We start from the raw sequence: 16,533 nt of genomic DNA on the forward strand, positions 1-16,533 counted from the left end.
ATTTATCAGAGTTCATTCCTACGATCACATAATACGGAAAACACGGGTGGATGCATTGCGATCAAGTCGGGCCCTTCCCAATCGAACCGTAAGTACCTGAAACCATAAACCACAAACTATAAACACAAAGCTTAGTGAGTTCCCCAAAATACCACATACAACATACAAACACAGATTATCATGCAACATACACATAGTTTTCATGGGCTCCCCCACGGTCTTTATCTAGTATGTCATGGGCTCCCCCCATGGTCTTTAACTGGAAGGTCATGAGCTTTCCCCATGGTCTGATATCCAAATGTCATAGGCTCCTCCCAGGGTCTTCCATGCAAGTATCACAAAGACAACAAGCATACCACATAACACGTAACGGGCCGACATTGGTGCCTTCGACCCATGGATATAGTGAGAAGACTCACCTTGAATACTGAAGCTCACTGAAAGAAATCCCTAGTTGCTGCCCTGCCGGCTTCTCGAGCTATCAATACCAACAACAAACCTAATTAGCAATTGGGTTCCAATCTATAATCCATAATCCTTACTTGGGGCAAAATGACCATTTTACCCCTGACCCAACTTGAACCAAAACTGAGGCCCAAATCCAAAAGATCCACAAAGGCCCATTAATGGCCCAACTTCCAAATTGGGACCCACCCCATATACGTCTTATCCTAAGCCCATAATTTTATTAATTACAATTCTGATTACCTCAAGTACCGCCTTAGAACAACTTGGTCAGAGACAGGGTCAAAAGTCAAGGTCAACGCCCTGAGTTGACCCAACTCGCGGAGTTGTCCTTCAACTCGCCGTGTTGCTCTATCAATCTACAAAGTTGGGGAATAACCGAACAAACTCGCTGAGTTTATTCATAAACTCACCGAGTTCGCCAGAAACCCACATCCTAATACATTAAGTCGACATTATTGACTCTAAGAGCTTCCCAACTCAAATCTCGACCAATATGAGATCTTAGAAGGGTAAAGTTTCCAACTTTACCCCAAGGAACCACCGAAATGGGTCCAAGCCCAAACCCTAGACTTAAAGGAATGAGGGCTTAACCATAAAACACTTAATACTCAAAGATAAAGCCCCCAATTATAGATCTGATACCCTATAGCTGGAAGATCACGTAAAGTTTCCAACTTTACGCTCATGCATGACTAGGAGAGGCTCAAATGCTCAAACAGGGCTTAATATGGGACTTAAAGAACGCATGAAGCCCTTAAATCCATAAACTTGGCACATTTATGCCAAAGGGGTCCATGAAAACCCCAGATCTGAAAGAATAAGGCTTTGGGACGTCCTAATCCCAACATCCATCCAACCCATGACTCAAACATAACCATTAACCCAAAAAGAAAGATCTAAGCATCTAGCCATCAAGATAAGAACTTGATACCTCAAAATCCTTGCAAAATGGATAATGATTTTGGATCCAAGACCTCTCCTACAATCTTAGAAACTTCAAGATCTTCTAACTCCTTCACAATGCACAAAATTGACACCAAAATTCCTTCCAAGGCTCAAATGCTTGACAATTGAGGCTACAAATCGTTTTAGGGTTTTGATAACAATGGAGGCTGATAAGGAGGCCAACCAAAGGAACTTAAGGCCTTTAAATAGGGTGTAACACCCTAGAAATTAGGGCTTTCTTCCCAACCATCAACTCACCGAGTTGAGGCGCCTCAACTCGTCGTGTTGGTCCATTTAATCCTCGCAATTCTTCCATCTTAAACACGTCGAGTTGGTTCCTCCAACTCGCTGAGTTCAACTTGAAATAGGTTTATTCTCAACAATTTCTCTTCAAGATTTTGGGTGTGACAACAACTCGGTGTATGATGACTATGATCCTAAATATGATGGTTATCAGGAAGGGTTAGTAGAAGAGGTATCAAGTGGAAAATGTTCTTCAGAACAAGGTCAAAAAGTGGGATATTTTTCTAAGGAAATGCAGTAACTGAATCAACCTAAGATAATTGTTTAGGGTTTGTACAAGGGGTGTTTCGGCAACTCCTTGGTAGGTTCCAGTAGAGGTGGAGGTTGATGTCGATCCTGATGATAACAAAGATGGTGTAGATAATCAACAGTCAAATTTTAGGGACAAGTTCAAGGTGATTGGTAGTAATGGAGGCTTAGAAACCAACCAAAACTTTTGCAATGATCAGGGATCATACTTGTCCAAAACCCCTAGTTTTTTGGGGGGAAAATTTGAGACTTTGGAATCTTTGAATCAGGGTCGTATGTCTTTCCAAAACTCTATATCTGATGCGATAAGAACTAGAAGTACAAGTTTTGTTCGTTTTTTACGTAAAATGACCCCTAATGTTGAAGAACTTGAAGTGAATTCTTGTGATGAGGTGTCAAAGTTTATTGAAGTAGGTGAGGCGTTGGGATATGATGTGGAAAACGCAAAAGCAAATTTGAAGCAAAGACTAATTAGTATGGGTGTTTTATAGGTTTCATTAATTGTATGACCCTTAATATTTGCAAGATTCGTATGTATAAAAAGAGAGGATATGTGAAAGAATTGTATGTTAATAACACAGTTAATTTCTTCGGTTTGCAAGAGACTAGAATGACATGTCTTGAGTTGTTTAAAATTCGTTCTATGCGTGTAACATCCCAAAAATACAAGCCAAAAATTTCTTTTAAAAACATTACTAACCCATAAATATTAAAACATTTCAATCATACTAAAAGGGTTTTATAGCAAATCAGAGTATCTTTTCAAAACACTTGTTCATTTTATCAAAGTAAACATCCCAGGCAAAACTTCCTGGTGTGTGTCATGCGATCATCCCGAGCCCTTCCCTCCGCTACCGGAAGTACCTGAAACCAAAACTAAAAACCGTAAGCACGAAGCTTAGTGCGTTCCCCAACCTACCACATACCATATACGCATAACCAGAAACACATAACCACATACTAGGCCCCTGCCCGCTGCATCGGGCCTTGCCCGGCATCAGGCCCCGCCCGGTATCAGGCCCCGCCTGGCATCAGGTCCCACCTGGCATCGATCCCTGCTCAGTATATAGATTTTTCTCCCTTAGGCCATGCCTATCTCTGGGCCTCACCCGCTACATGCATACATACAATTGGATAGCATACTAGAACATACATAAAGATACTCTAATTGTACCCTGATCTAATGCCTCTCCTAACTTGGGCCCCACCCCTGGTCTGCTACTAAAGTAGTGGAACCCCGTCCATACTCCTACTAGTAATGAGATACAGGCCCCCGCCCACACTCACATCCTTCCTATCACGGGCCTCGCCCCTACTCTGCTAATATCGAGACATGGAACCCCATCCATACTCAGCTAGTGATGAGATATGGAACCTCGCCCACACTCACCTCCCTACCAGGTATATACTAGTATCACAGAGACACAAGTATAATCGAACATACAACGTAAGAATCTTCCTTGGGATTGCCCCGACATCGTACCCCTAGTCCGGAGACATACTATTATCTAACATACCTCGAGCTTACCCCGACATCGGACCCTCGGTCCAGAACCTATCGTACTGACACATGCAAGAATCACAAAGACCTCTAGTATCCTAACATTCCACAGGCCTCGCCCAACATCGGGTCATAACCCGGAACATATAACAATAAGTGCCTAGGGCTAAGCCCTGAGTCTTCATTCTATACATAAACATAATCATAATGGGTCGGCATTGTGGCCATAGACCCATGCACACAGTGAGGAGACTCACCTCGTACTGTTGAAAACTCGTTGAACACTTCTGACTGCTAAGCGGCAACTTCTGAACCGCTGACCCTTCGGCTTCCCGAACTATCAATACCCAAAATAACACTTTGGCCACAAGATTCCCAAAATTCAATCCAGGTCAAAGTCAACCTCCAGTTGACTTGACTTGCCGAGTTGATCTACCAACTCGTCGAGTCTATACTCCTCCAACCCCATACAACCCCGACTCCACTCGTCGAGTATAGCAAGAACTTGACGGTTTCTCCTTCAACCATACAATCAGGACCATCTTCATCCGACTCACCGAATTCGACCTTGAACATGTTGAGTTCATCATTCACATAAGAATTTGTCTAGGCTGTGACTCACCGAGTTGTATGAACAACTCATCAAGTCCATCTTCATAAAATAAGGAGATTGCCTTAGACTCGCCAAGTTCTTCCTTGAACTCGTCGAGTATGATGAACTTCATGACCACTATGGACTCAGACTGGCTGAGTCCCTAACCACTCAACTCATACCCTTTAACAGAAGGGTTTTGGGGCAATAACTGGCCTGACTCGCCGAGTCCCACAAGTGACTTGCCGAGTCTCCCTATGTCCAACTCTATTCAGACGATTTCAGACAAGCTCAAGGCATCCAAGACCTAGATCTAGCCTCCTAGGGTCAGGATATCAAACAAAGCCACTACCTTTGCACCCATACATGGCCCTTTTTGCTCAAAAGGCCAAAACAACTCCTTAAACTTTACATGGGGAGTTCTAATGGCATAAAGCTTCCACCTTTATGCTTTTACTACACAAGACACTCCTAGATCTGAAAGGATCTGGCTTGGGGACGTCCAAATCCCACAAGAAATCACCCTTGGTCCATAAACTTCATAAAAAGGGACATAATGAGATCTAACAAACTAAGGAACTTGATTACCAAAATGAGCAGCGAATGGAGTGAATCTTCTGGATCTAATCCTTCCTCCTTGAACCTCCAACCTTCTTCTTGTTCCTCAAAGCTTCAAGAATGCTCTAAAACTCTCAAAATGACTCACAACTCAAGGGAGGATCTAGGGTTTTCGTTCTGGACTTGAGAGAGTATCAAGGGGCTGATGAAGGCTATAATGTTCGTTAAATAGGGTGCAAGGCCCGCATTTAGGGTTTTCTCCAAACCTGTCCAACTTGCCGAGTCAGTCTTCTGACTCGTCGAGTAGGTCACTAAACCCGCGACCAAATCACGCTCCTACTCGTCGAGTCACCCATCTACTCGACGAGTCACTTCCTCATTTGAGGTTTTCTTCTCTTTCCCGGCCTTCTAAATTCAGGGTGTTACAATGCGGGGTAATAATATATTTGAGTTTTCATGTTGTACGTCTAGAGGGAAATCAGAGGGAATTCTTTCTATGTGGGTCCCAAATGCCTTTCAAAAAGAAAGGGTTGTGTGCACTGAAAACATGGTTATATTTGAAGGGAAATGGGATAGAAATAATTTTAAATGCTCTATGGTTAATGTTTACGCATCCCAGGATCCTATTAAAAACAGGAACTTTGGTACTCTTTGAGGTCTGTGTTGAATCGAATTACTATGGATTTTATTGTTTTTTGGTGATTTTAATGTTGTGCGGATGGTGGCTCAGAGATATGGGTTAGTTTTCTATGTGTCGCAAGCTGAGCATTTTGATAAATTAATTTTGAAGCGGGTTTGGTTGATATCCCTATGGGTGGGAGAAAGTTCACCCATGTTGACCATTCATGTAGCAAAATGAGTAGGTTGGATCATTCTCTAGTGTCGGAGAATTTCATGGATTCGTTTCCTAATATTTCTTATGTGGTGTTGGAGAGACGGTGGTTAGACCATTGTCCTTTAGTTTTGAAGGAAATGGTGCTTGATTATGGTCCTACATCTTTTAAGTTTTTTAATTTGTGGCTTGAAATGGAGTATTTCTTTGATATTGTGATGTAGGCTTGTCAAGAATTTGAACCGGATGTTGGTTCATCTAAATGTATTTATTTAAAAAATAAACTTAAATGGGTGAAAATATAATTAAGGCGTGGCAGATTAATATGAGGGTGGCAAAAGGAGATCAAAGAAGGGAGTATATTCAGTGCCTTGGAGAAATTGACAAGTTGTTTGATGATGGGGCTGTTACGGATGACTTACTTGTCGAGAGACAACAAATGCTTCAAAAGGAGATCGAAATTGTTAAAATAGATATGTTAGATTGTGTTCAAAAATCAAAAATTAAATGGGTAGTTGAAGGTGACGAAAACACTAAGTTTTTTCATGGTATCTTGAAGCGTACACGGAAACAAATGGCAATTAATGGTGTTTCTATAGACAAGGTGTGGGTGACAGATCCTACGGTGGTCAAGAAAGAGTTTTATGAGTACTATGAAAAAATATTTCGTCATTTGAAGAAGCAGATATCAGAGAGGCAGTTTGGTCTTGCGGTAGTGATAGAGCTCCGGGTCTGGATGGTTTTACATTCTGTTTCTTAAAGAAGTTTTAAGATTTATTCAAAGATGATGTCTATGCATTTATGTAGGAATTTTATGTTTCAGGTGCACTTCCTCGGGGGCGTAATTCCTCTTTTATTACACTTATTCTGAAGATTGATAATCCTGTGGAGATAAAAGACTATAGACCGATTAGTTTAATTAGGTTGCAATATAAAATTATTTCAAAACTTCTTGCTAATCGGTTGGTGACGGTGATCAATCAGATTGTCATTCAGGTGCAATCTATGTTTTTGAAAGGTAGACAAATACTAGATGGCACTCTAATGGTCAATGAGATTGTCAGATAGGCGAAGTTGAAGGAAAAAAAAAGACGATGTTGTTTAAAGTAGATTTCCAAAAGGCTTATGATTCGGTTTCTTGGGAGTACTTAGATCGTGTGTTGCATGCTATGGGGTTTGGTGAAAACTGGCTTAATTGGATTCAAGGATATTTATGTCCTACTAGATGCTCGGTCTTGTTAAATGGCAGTCCTACAAATGAGTTTCAAACTTTTAGAGGGTTGAGACAGGGTGACCATATCTCTCATTTTTATTTATTTTAGTCATGGAGGGTTTGCATGTGTGCATGGAGGATGTTAATCATAATTTTGTATTTTAGGGAGTTAAGGTTGGACAGTCAGACATAATTATTTCTCATCTTTTTTGTGTAGATGATGTGATTTTTTTGGAGAATGGGACATTGATAATGTCAAGATGCAAATTCAAGTTCTTAGATTGTTTTATTTGGCTTCGGGGTTGCAAATAAATTTACAAAAATGAAAATTATATGGTGTTGTGGTTTCCTCAGCATCTGTTCAACAAGTATCTTCTTACAAGGGTTGTGATGCAGATTCGTTCCCTTTTATGTATTTAGGTTTACCGATTAGAGAAAACATGGGGAAAATCCATGCGTGGAATATGGTTTTGGATAGATTCAAAAGCGTCTTTCTACATGGGAATCGTGTATGTTGTCGATCGGTGGTAGATTCAAGTTAGTAAAATCTGTGTTAGGAAGCTTAGGCATTTATTACTTTTCTCTATTTAAGATTCCCGTTTTGATTACCAATCAATTAGAGGTTTATGAGGTCCAGGTTTTTTGGGGGTGCAAAGGAGTAGAAACGTATTATGCATTGGATTAATTGAGATGTGGTCTTAAATAATAAAGATTGTGGTGGGTTGTCAATAGTTAGTCTACATGCGTTTAATCATGCTCTTTTATATAAATGGAGTTGGAGATTTTTGCATGGTGGTAATCTCTTGTGGGTCAATCTTGTTAAAAGCATATAGGGGGGGGGGGGGGGGGGGGGGGGGGGGGGGGTTCTATGAATATCAATGTTGTCGGGTGTTTGGGTGGGGGTTGTGAAGCATGTTTTAGACCTTCATGATGTTGCGTTGCTTCCTTATGATTTCTTTAAGAGGAAAGTTAGAAATGGGAATGATACTCGATTTTGGCTTGATATGTGGTGTAGAGATGCGATTCTAAGAGCTCGGTTTCCGAGACTCTATGCTTTGGCAGCTCATGGCGATAGTATGGTTAGCGACTACTAGGTTGATCAGAGTTGGCTCTTTACTTGGCATAGACCTCTTGGTGGTGGAGTTGATATGTGCACAATTAGTCATATATTTTGTGTTAAATCTTAATACTTTTTGGCTATTTTATTACAAATTATGAACAAAAGATACTTAAATATGTTTAAAATGTATTTGTAGCTTAAAAGATGAGTTCGGAAGCAAAAGGAAGCAGAAAAAGTGATAGGAAGCTCGGGAATTGAAGAAAGAAGAAAGAAAGAAAGAAAAACCTTGAAGAACTCGGCGATTTGGGTGCCTATTCATCGAGTAGGCTCAGAGATTCGCGATCCAGCAGGAGTCCTTATCGTATACGGATATTAAGTGGTGGACTCGCCGAGTCGGTCTATGGACTCGATGAGTAGCCCTTGTTTTCAAAAACTATATAAGGGACTTTAATTCACAAATTTGGGACCTCTCTCTGGAACTCTTGGGGATAAAATTGTGATTCAAGTTGTTGCTAAGGCTTTGGAACTCGAAGATCAAGTCTAATCATTTGATTTTGGGGAGATCAAGGCAAATCAACTGTACTCTTTACCTAATGTTTTGTTTAAACTATGTTTTCATCAATTGATTTCGTTTTTGAGTTTTTTCTGCTTTAATCATGAGCTAAAAATTCATAACTTTTGTTTAGGATAGATGAATTTATGAATATGGTTTGATTTTATGATTGGATTAATCTTATTAGGTGATTTTGTTTTGTCAAGCTTGTTAAAGAACCTTATGTATTAATTACAACTATTTTCTGTTAATTAACCAACATATTAAGTTGCATGAACATCCCTTAATTGCTAATCTCATATGATTTGTGTGAAAACATTGTTATATGCCTAGGAATAGCGAACGTGAAACTAGGGTTAACTAGAAAATAGGTAAATTAATATGTGAGCCTTGTGTGACGAACCATCGACAAGAGGTTAATTGAATTAGAAATTTTATTAGCTAATTACAAGTCTTACTTAAGCCGAATCAATAAACTAGGAGGTTTATTAGTTTAATCACTTGATCACTGCTTAAATTGATTTGTTTTCTATGGATTAGTAATAGCGAACGTGAGCCTAATCACATTAATCGGTAGCCAATGCTAATTAATCAATTACACTTGTCAAAAAATCAACCATATGAATAGATGATTCAAAACCTAAACAAAAGTCTTTTCCACTATTGAATTTAGTTGATTTTCATTTTCTTAGTTGTTAGTTGCTTAGTTGAGTACTAGTTAAGTATTTATGTTTCTAGTCTTGCAAAACTAGAGAAAACCCTTTCTTTTATTGTTTGCTTTTAGATAATATTAGTAATTAGCTTAATTGTCGTTCCCTATGTTCGGTGCCCTGCTTGCTAAACTATACCACCAATCGACAGGTTCACTGCCTTTTGTGTGTCTAATTTATATTAAAAAGTATGATTAAAACTAGTTCGTTTCGCACACATCAAGTTTTTGGCGCCCTTGCCGGGGAACGGTTCTAAATTAATTTTGATTGCTAGTGTTATCGATCCTTTGTGTAAGATTTACTTGCACAAAGTTACCGCTTTAGGAAAAATTTTAATTAGGTTTAAGTTTTAGTTTCTTTTCTTTTAGAAATTTCGTTTTAAAATTTTTCTGTTTTACCCTTGAACTCGTCGAGTTCATTCGCACCGACTCGACGAGTCCAAGGCAAATTTCCAGTTTCGTTTTTCAGTTTATTTTTATTCTTTTTATGCATGTTCTTCTATTTGTTGTAGATTGTTTATGACCCGTGGATCAAATTCATCCCTGATTCCACCACTTGAAAAACCGGAATCATCATTTCGCAAGAACAAGGACAATACCGAAGAAGTCACCTTTCAAGAGTCTTAAATCAGTTTTTGGCAAAAAGAAGGGAAAGAAAGTGGGGGAATCCAACAACACGAAAGAAAACACCGAGTACGAGACCGAGAGGGAGGAAAGCGTTACCGATTTTGAAGAAAGTGATCACGAAGAAGAAGCCAACAACACCATGGCCAACATTGCCGACCTTTCCATGGAGGCATACAAGAAGAGAATTTGGTACGACACCGGTCTGGGGCTTGTGCAACCCACCATACTAGCTACTGCTACGTTTGAACTTAAGGGGAACATCCTTACTGTATTGAAGGATATTCCTTTCACCAGAAACGATTATGAAGATGCATACAAGCATATTGATGAAGTTAATGACACCGTCGACTACTTCAACATTCCAAATGTGCCTAGAGAGATGGTGTTATTAAGGATGCTCCCTGTTACTTTTAAAGGGGCTGCAAAGGATTGGTTAAAAGCACAACCATCGAGAGAGATTACTACATGGGCTAAGATGCGTGAGGAGTTTCTGGAACAATTTTGTCCACCATCTGAAATTGCTAAACTCAAGAAGGCCATTTCTAATTTTAAGCAACAAGCGGGAGAGTCTTTATTCGAAGCATGGGAGCGTTACAAAGGTCTACTAAGGAATTGCCCACAAAATGATCTTAGTGTGCAACAAGAATTGTCAACCTTCTATGATGGAGTAAATGTCACCACTAGACAACTACTCGACTCTCAAGGGCCTTTAACGAAGAAAAATTCGGCTGAAGTTAAAGGACTCATTGAAGAATTCTCTAAACACTCTAGAGAATATCATAACCCAAGGCATGAATCGACTCAAGGGGTGATGATCTATGTAAATGATAGCATGGCAGCTGTGATGGCCAAATTAGAGAATATGGAGCGAAGGATGACTAAGATAGACCAATCCATCCATGCCATAAGAGTGGGGTGCGAAAATTGTAACGGACCTCACCTTACAAGGGATTGCGATCTTGACGAGAATGGGAACCGGAAGGTGCAAGTGTGTTACTCGAGTGGCAATAAATACGATGAAGATTGGAGAAACCAAGGAAATAATGGCTACCTTATGATGAGTACAAAAAGGCTAAGGAGGAGAAATACAAGATTAAGACAAGGGGTTTCTTCCAAAAAGAGGAACCAGTGCAAGAGAAGAAGCTAGACTTTGAAGATATGCTCACGAGACTTGCAGCTGTGTCCGAAAAATGCCACAACGAAACTGATGTTGCAATAAGAGAACAACAACTCATGATGAAGGAGTAGCAAGCATTGATGAGAAACCAGAAAGCCTCCATCCTTAATATTGAGAAACAACCAGGCCAACTCGCATAACAAGTCAACCAAAGGGCAACGGGTGAACTTCCAAGTAATACTGAAAAGAACCCGAGGATAGCACATGCGAATGTGATAACAACAAGCTCTGAACATAGTTTTTATCCTCTGAAGCTAATCCAGGAAGTGGAAGCAAAAGTAGAGTGTGAAGATGAAGAAACAAGTCCAGAATTGCAAACTGTGACATCGACTCGACGAGTACATAACATGTACTCGACGAATCCCCAGCCTGCCAGCAAAAATACGTCCTATTTAAAGCCATATCAGCCACGATTACCATTCCCAGGCCGATCCATTTAGAATAAGCAGATTCTAGAGTGTAAGAAGATCATGGATCCTCTAATCCCACTTCAAGTGAAAAATCCATTTGTTGAAACACTTCTTCACATGCCAAAGTATGCATCCTTGCTTAAAGAGCTTCTCACAAATAGAAAGAACATGGAAGAAGTTTCAGAAATAATGTTGGATGAACTTCCAGAAAAGATGGGTGATCTGGTAAGCATCCTATACCTTGCCAGTTTGGGAATTTGGTTACTACTCAGACATTAGCTGATTCGGGGGCTAGTATTAATATTATGCCCTACTCTTTCTTCAAAAAGTTGAACCTTCCAGAACTTAAACCTATCCACATAACCATCCATTTAGTCGATAAAACGGTGATCTATCTGAAAGGAGTTTGTGAAGACCTTCTAATAAAGGTGGATAAGTTAGGTGCTATTTGTTTTTTCTGAGACAAAATATATGCAGTCTGCAGACCACATCTATAGACCTCTGCAGCAGAAGAGGTGGACCAAATGTCTGCAATCTGAAAAAGAAGACTGTTTGTTTTTTTAACATCTGCAGGCTACTAAAATAAACTAAAATCTAAATAAACTGATTTTTTTTATACTGCAAAGTGATTTTTTAATATATTTATGACTTTGTAATAAATAATTAACACATCTAAATTAATTTTATGTATTATTGTATAAAAAGTCAAAAAAAAATGGTACAAATTAACGTATATATTTGATAAAAACAAACAAATTTTTGTCGCAAAGTTATGCATAAACATTGTAGTTAGGAATCAAAAAATTTGATATATAAATGAATGGAAAAAAAACTTCGATTTTTTCAATTAAATCAATTAAAAACGTACAATAATTATTTTTTCTAAGAAATTAATGATGTTATATTAAATAATGTTTTATAAAATTTGGCACAAAAATATGAGAATATATTTTTTTTCATATTTATATAAACAACTTCAACGACCATTATTGTAATAAACTTTTATTTATAAATTTGTCAAAAATATCATGCTTGTGTCGTCGAACTTTTTTTTTAAGTATTGTAACTTTTTTTTAAAAATTTTTTATCACTAATAAAGTTGGAATAAATATAAATTCAAAAAAACTAAAAAAAATAAAGTATATGTGTTTTTTTAGGCTAGAAGATGTCTGAAGATGTTAGAAGACTCTAGTCCACATCTGCGCCAAGAATAGAGTGCGTAGACATTTTTAGGTCTGCAGTCTTCAAAAAAAACAAACAGTCTGTGAAGGCTAATATATGCGCGTGGTTTGCGCTGCGTAGACAGAAGACGCCAGGAAGATTTGCGGACAAAAAACAAACACCACCTTAGTGTTCCCTACTGACTTCATAGTTGTCAACATGGAAGAGGATCCCCAAGATTCCAATCATCCTTGGAAGACCGTTCTTGAACACCACATATGCTATAGTTGATATGTGGGAATCAACACTTACCCTTAGGGTGGGGGATGATTCGGTTACTTTTGTCACTAATCAAGAAAAGGAGCATAAAAGATCAATTTAAAATAAAACTTCACCAATGGAGTTGGGTGATGAATTGCTAAAGAAAGAGTTAGCACTTTTAGAAGAAGATCATGCAAAAAAAAATATTCTTAGATGAAGAGTTTGATGCTCAAGGTGATTTAAAGGAATTGGAAAGGTTACTTGAAGGGGTTGAGGACAACTTTGAAGAAATAACCTCAACACTTGATGGAAAGAATTTGAAAAATGAGGAAGAAATTCAAGTAGATGAGAATGAAGATGACAAGAACACTAAGGTTTAGGAAATTAAATAACATAGCGTTTCTACTAGATTAAACCCGATATGTCAAGAAGAAAAAGGGAATAAGCTAACCACAAGAACAAAACCTCGTGCTTCAGTTTATACTAATTTTGAAGTATTCACTTTTAAACTACCGGAATCTCAAGCATATGAAGAAAGTGAAGAAGAAGTCGTCACCTTTGAGTGATGATGAAATGATGATTGAAAAGATGACTGAGGTAGATAAAGGAGGAATGGACATGATGGGGCACATGGTAGAAGAAAGGAAGAAGAAATGTGGTAAAGGAACAGAGCGTAAATCTGAAGTTAATGATACTAAAAGAAGAAAGGAGGAGTTGAAGAAGGTGTATACGAGAAGAATCCATGCTTACATGACAAAGTATAAAGCCCAACGGATTAAGCAGGAATATCCGATGGAGGATAGCGTTAAAACGTAGAGCGGGAAGGAGTCCAGCTAACGACTCCTCAAAAAGAAGCGCTTTTGGGAGGCAACCCGGTATTAGAGTGTGCTTTGTTTTTTCTTTTCTTTTTCATTTTATTTTTCGACTTTTATTGGTTTTTCTTAGGATTTATCTATCTCAATCTTCTTCTTTGTTTAAAACGATTGCTTGAGGGCAAGTAAAGCTTAAGTGTGGGGTATGGTGGCATAATTTAAAGAATATAAACATTTTTAATAAATTTTTGCACAGATTCAAAAACTCGACAAGTCCGAATACTTACTTGGCAAGTCCATTCGAAAAATCGCGATATTTCTACAGAATCACGCATCTACTCGGCGAGTAGGTACCCCTACTTAACGAGTCCACGTTTTAATCGGAAAAATATATATTTTTACAATCTATAAAATTAGGGTTTTTACCCTAATTGGTAAACTTGAGTCTCATTCACAGCCACCATAGCAATCGACAAGCAAAACTACTCTCTTAAGTATCCACCTTCAATTTCTTGTGATTTCTTCAAATTTCCATAAAAAAAGAGAATAATGTCAAGGAGGGGCCAAATCCCTCATGGAAGTGGACATAGGGATATTCTGTGGTGAAATTTACCTCAAATTACATCCAAATCATCACTAGTCCGAGCCAAGAAGAAATTGGATACATTAATGGGGAAAGATATCTATGTGCCTAATGTGATTTATTGGCATTGGATTGGAGAATCAGGACTGGAAGAGGAATTAACCCCGTACTCAGTCAAGACCTTTATGCATGATGCGGTGACGGTTACATGCGATGGTTGGAACCAACTTTTCAGAATCTAGGAACCAGTATACCAAGAGTTGTGCTGGGAATTCTTCTCAACCGTATCCTTCTGAGGTGATAGCGATTACTACAATCCCGGGGTTCTTACTTTCTTTCTTGGAGGGGAAATTCACCGATATAGCATAGCCGAGCTTGGTTGGAGGCTAGGAACATATGATCAATCCGTGGTAATGTCCGAAGATTTTGGGGTATTTTTGGAGAACTGCCATAAAGATCTACCCGAGGAAGTGGTTGCTTCTACTTGGTGGAATACTATTTCTAATTGGGTTTATATACCATCTTCTTCTCTAGAAGGGAGTATCCGTTCTCCCATCCACCGTTTGATCCACCACCTTGTCGCAAGCACCATCAACATGCGTAAGGATGATGACAAGGTTCCGACCCTTGACATCTTTTATTTATGGAGCATTATCACTCCAGACACATTTTGCAACCTTCCTTATTGCTTGGCTAGATACTTAAGAGAAGGGGCAGTCAAGGAAAGGATCACTTCTAAGATCAATGGTGGGATGTTTGTAACTCGATTGGCTAGGACGTTTGGTATATTGGAGCAAGGGACCGGTAACTATTTGACCATGGTACCTACACCTCCTTTTAGTATCACGTTGTATAGGAGGGCGAGAATTATAGAGGATTATGGTGGTGTCCATGTTGCCATCCCTAATAATGATGCGGTATTAGTGCCCGAGGAACCGGGTCGGCGGGTGATGAGTTGCCGATAGATTGGTACAATGTGGAATTGAGGAGTTACCAAGATGATCTTGGTCGGAGCATGAACTATCATAATGAGTCTTTTGTTTATTTGTTTAATCAAATGAATATTGCACCAAGACTTGAGCCCGAGTATCCAGATGTACGGAGTTGGGATGAGAAAGTGAGCTAAAGACGAAGCGAAGCCGGAGGAAGCGGTGTTGGTGATGATGAGGAGGAAGATGAAGATTGTTTTATCCTTTTTTATTTTATTTGTGTGGTTGTTTTTAAGACATTTTTCATTTTTTTTGTTTGGTTTGTTTGGTTTGTTTTATTTGTTTTAAGTTGTTTTGAACATTTAGTAATTTTTAGGATTGGTTGTTTTTCCTTTTTATTATGCATGTTTGCCATTGGTATTTTCAGAATTTTGATAAAAGAGTGAAGTGAAAAAGTCTAGGACGTAATAGAATATAGCGTGAAGAATCGAGTCTAGACGAAATAATAGAAGTTTTCAAGTCCAAGGTTGGGTCCAGTAATGAAGAGGGTGATAGAGTATTTATTTACTAAAGAGAAATGAAGGAAAGTATTAGTTTATATTAGTACCATACATTAGAAACGGACCTGGGCAAAATACACAAATTTTTCCACACAACGGTCTACTCGCCGAGTGCATCACATCTACTCGACGAGTCCATGTGAAATTTCGCGGATTTTTTGCCAGTCACTCTACAACTCGACGAGTTAGCATATCTACTCGTCGAGTCACTCGTTAATTCTATTTTCAAGCTCACTATTTGACCACACTTGATACGGGCATTAGTTCTTTTCTTTGGCGATCATTTTCCGAGCATTTCCAAGAGTTTTTTCCTGCATATTTGGAGCTGTACCACACGAGACGAATGACACCCAAGACATGGATGAGTTGTTCCCATGTCTAACTTCATTTGACAATGGAGCTCAAAAGATGAAGATCAACCTCGCAACTACTATCCCAAAGGAGTTGTTCCAATTCTCTCTTTATTTTATGTTTTCTTTATCATGCATAATATGCAATGGGGACATTGCATAAATTAAGTGTGGGGTAGGGGGTTGGATACATTATTTGATTACATTAGTTGAAATTTCGAAAATTAGTTAATTTTGAAAATTTTACGATAAAATTGCTAGGGCTAATTTAAAAAACTCTTGGTAAAAGCAATTAGCAATTAGGAATCTTGGTAAAAAGTTGAAGATACCAAAAATCAAACAAAAAGGTGGTGAATTCAAAGAATCGAAGATCAAATATCAAAGAAGTAAAGAATTTCAGATAAGCTCCATTGTGGTATCAAAAAGTTGTAATTTTCTAGATTATGTATGCTTGGGTTGCTGGACCAAAAATACCTTGAGGTTAGGAAGTTTTATGCGGATGGATTCGGAGGGATGCATAAAATGAGCATTGGTCAAAAGAAGTGGGCGAGTGTTTATGAGGATTGTTAGTATTTAGAATTGAGGGGGGTCCTTAGGAAAATTTTAGACACAAATGCATGCGTTGCGGTCTTGGCATAATGATTGGGTTCAATTGGGATTGTTTTATGTTATGCTAGTAT

General features: G+C 38.6%; 1 non-coding gene across 1 annotated transcript; it reads right to left on the reverse strand.

Moving 5' to 3' along the window:
- Positions 1 to 10,133: 10,133 nt before the first annotated feature.
- LOC111902180 (small nucleolar RNA R71) lies at positions 10,134 to 10,240 on the reverse strand. The gene has a single exon (XR_002853700.1). It is a non-coding gene; the product is annotated as a small nucleolar RNA R71 (small nucleolar RNA).
- Positions 10,241 to 16,533: the final 6,293 nt, after the last annotated feature.

This window comes from Lactuca sativa, chromosome 4 (genome assembly GCF_002870075.4).
Source record: "Lactuca sativa cultivar Salinas chromosome 4, Lsat_Salinas_v11, whole genome shotgun sequence".
Lineage (NCBI taxonomy): Eukaryota > Viridiplantae > Streptophyta > Magnoliopsida > Asterales > Asteraceae > Lactuca > Lactuca sativa.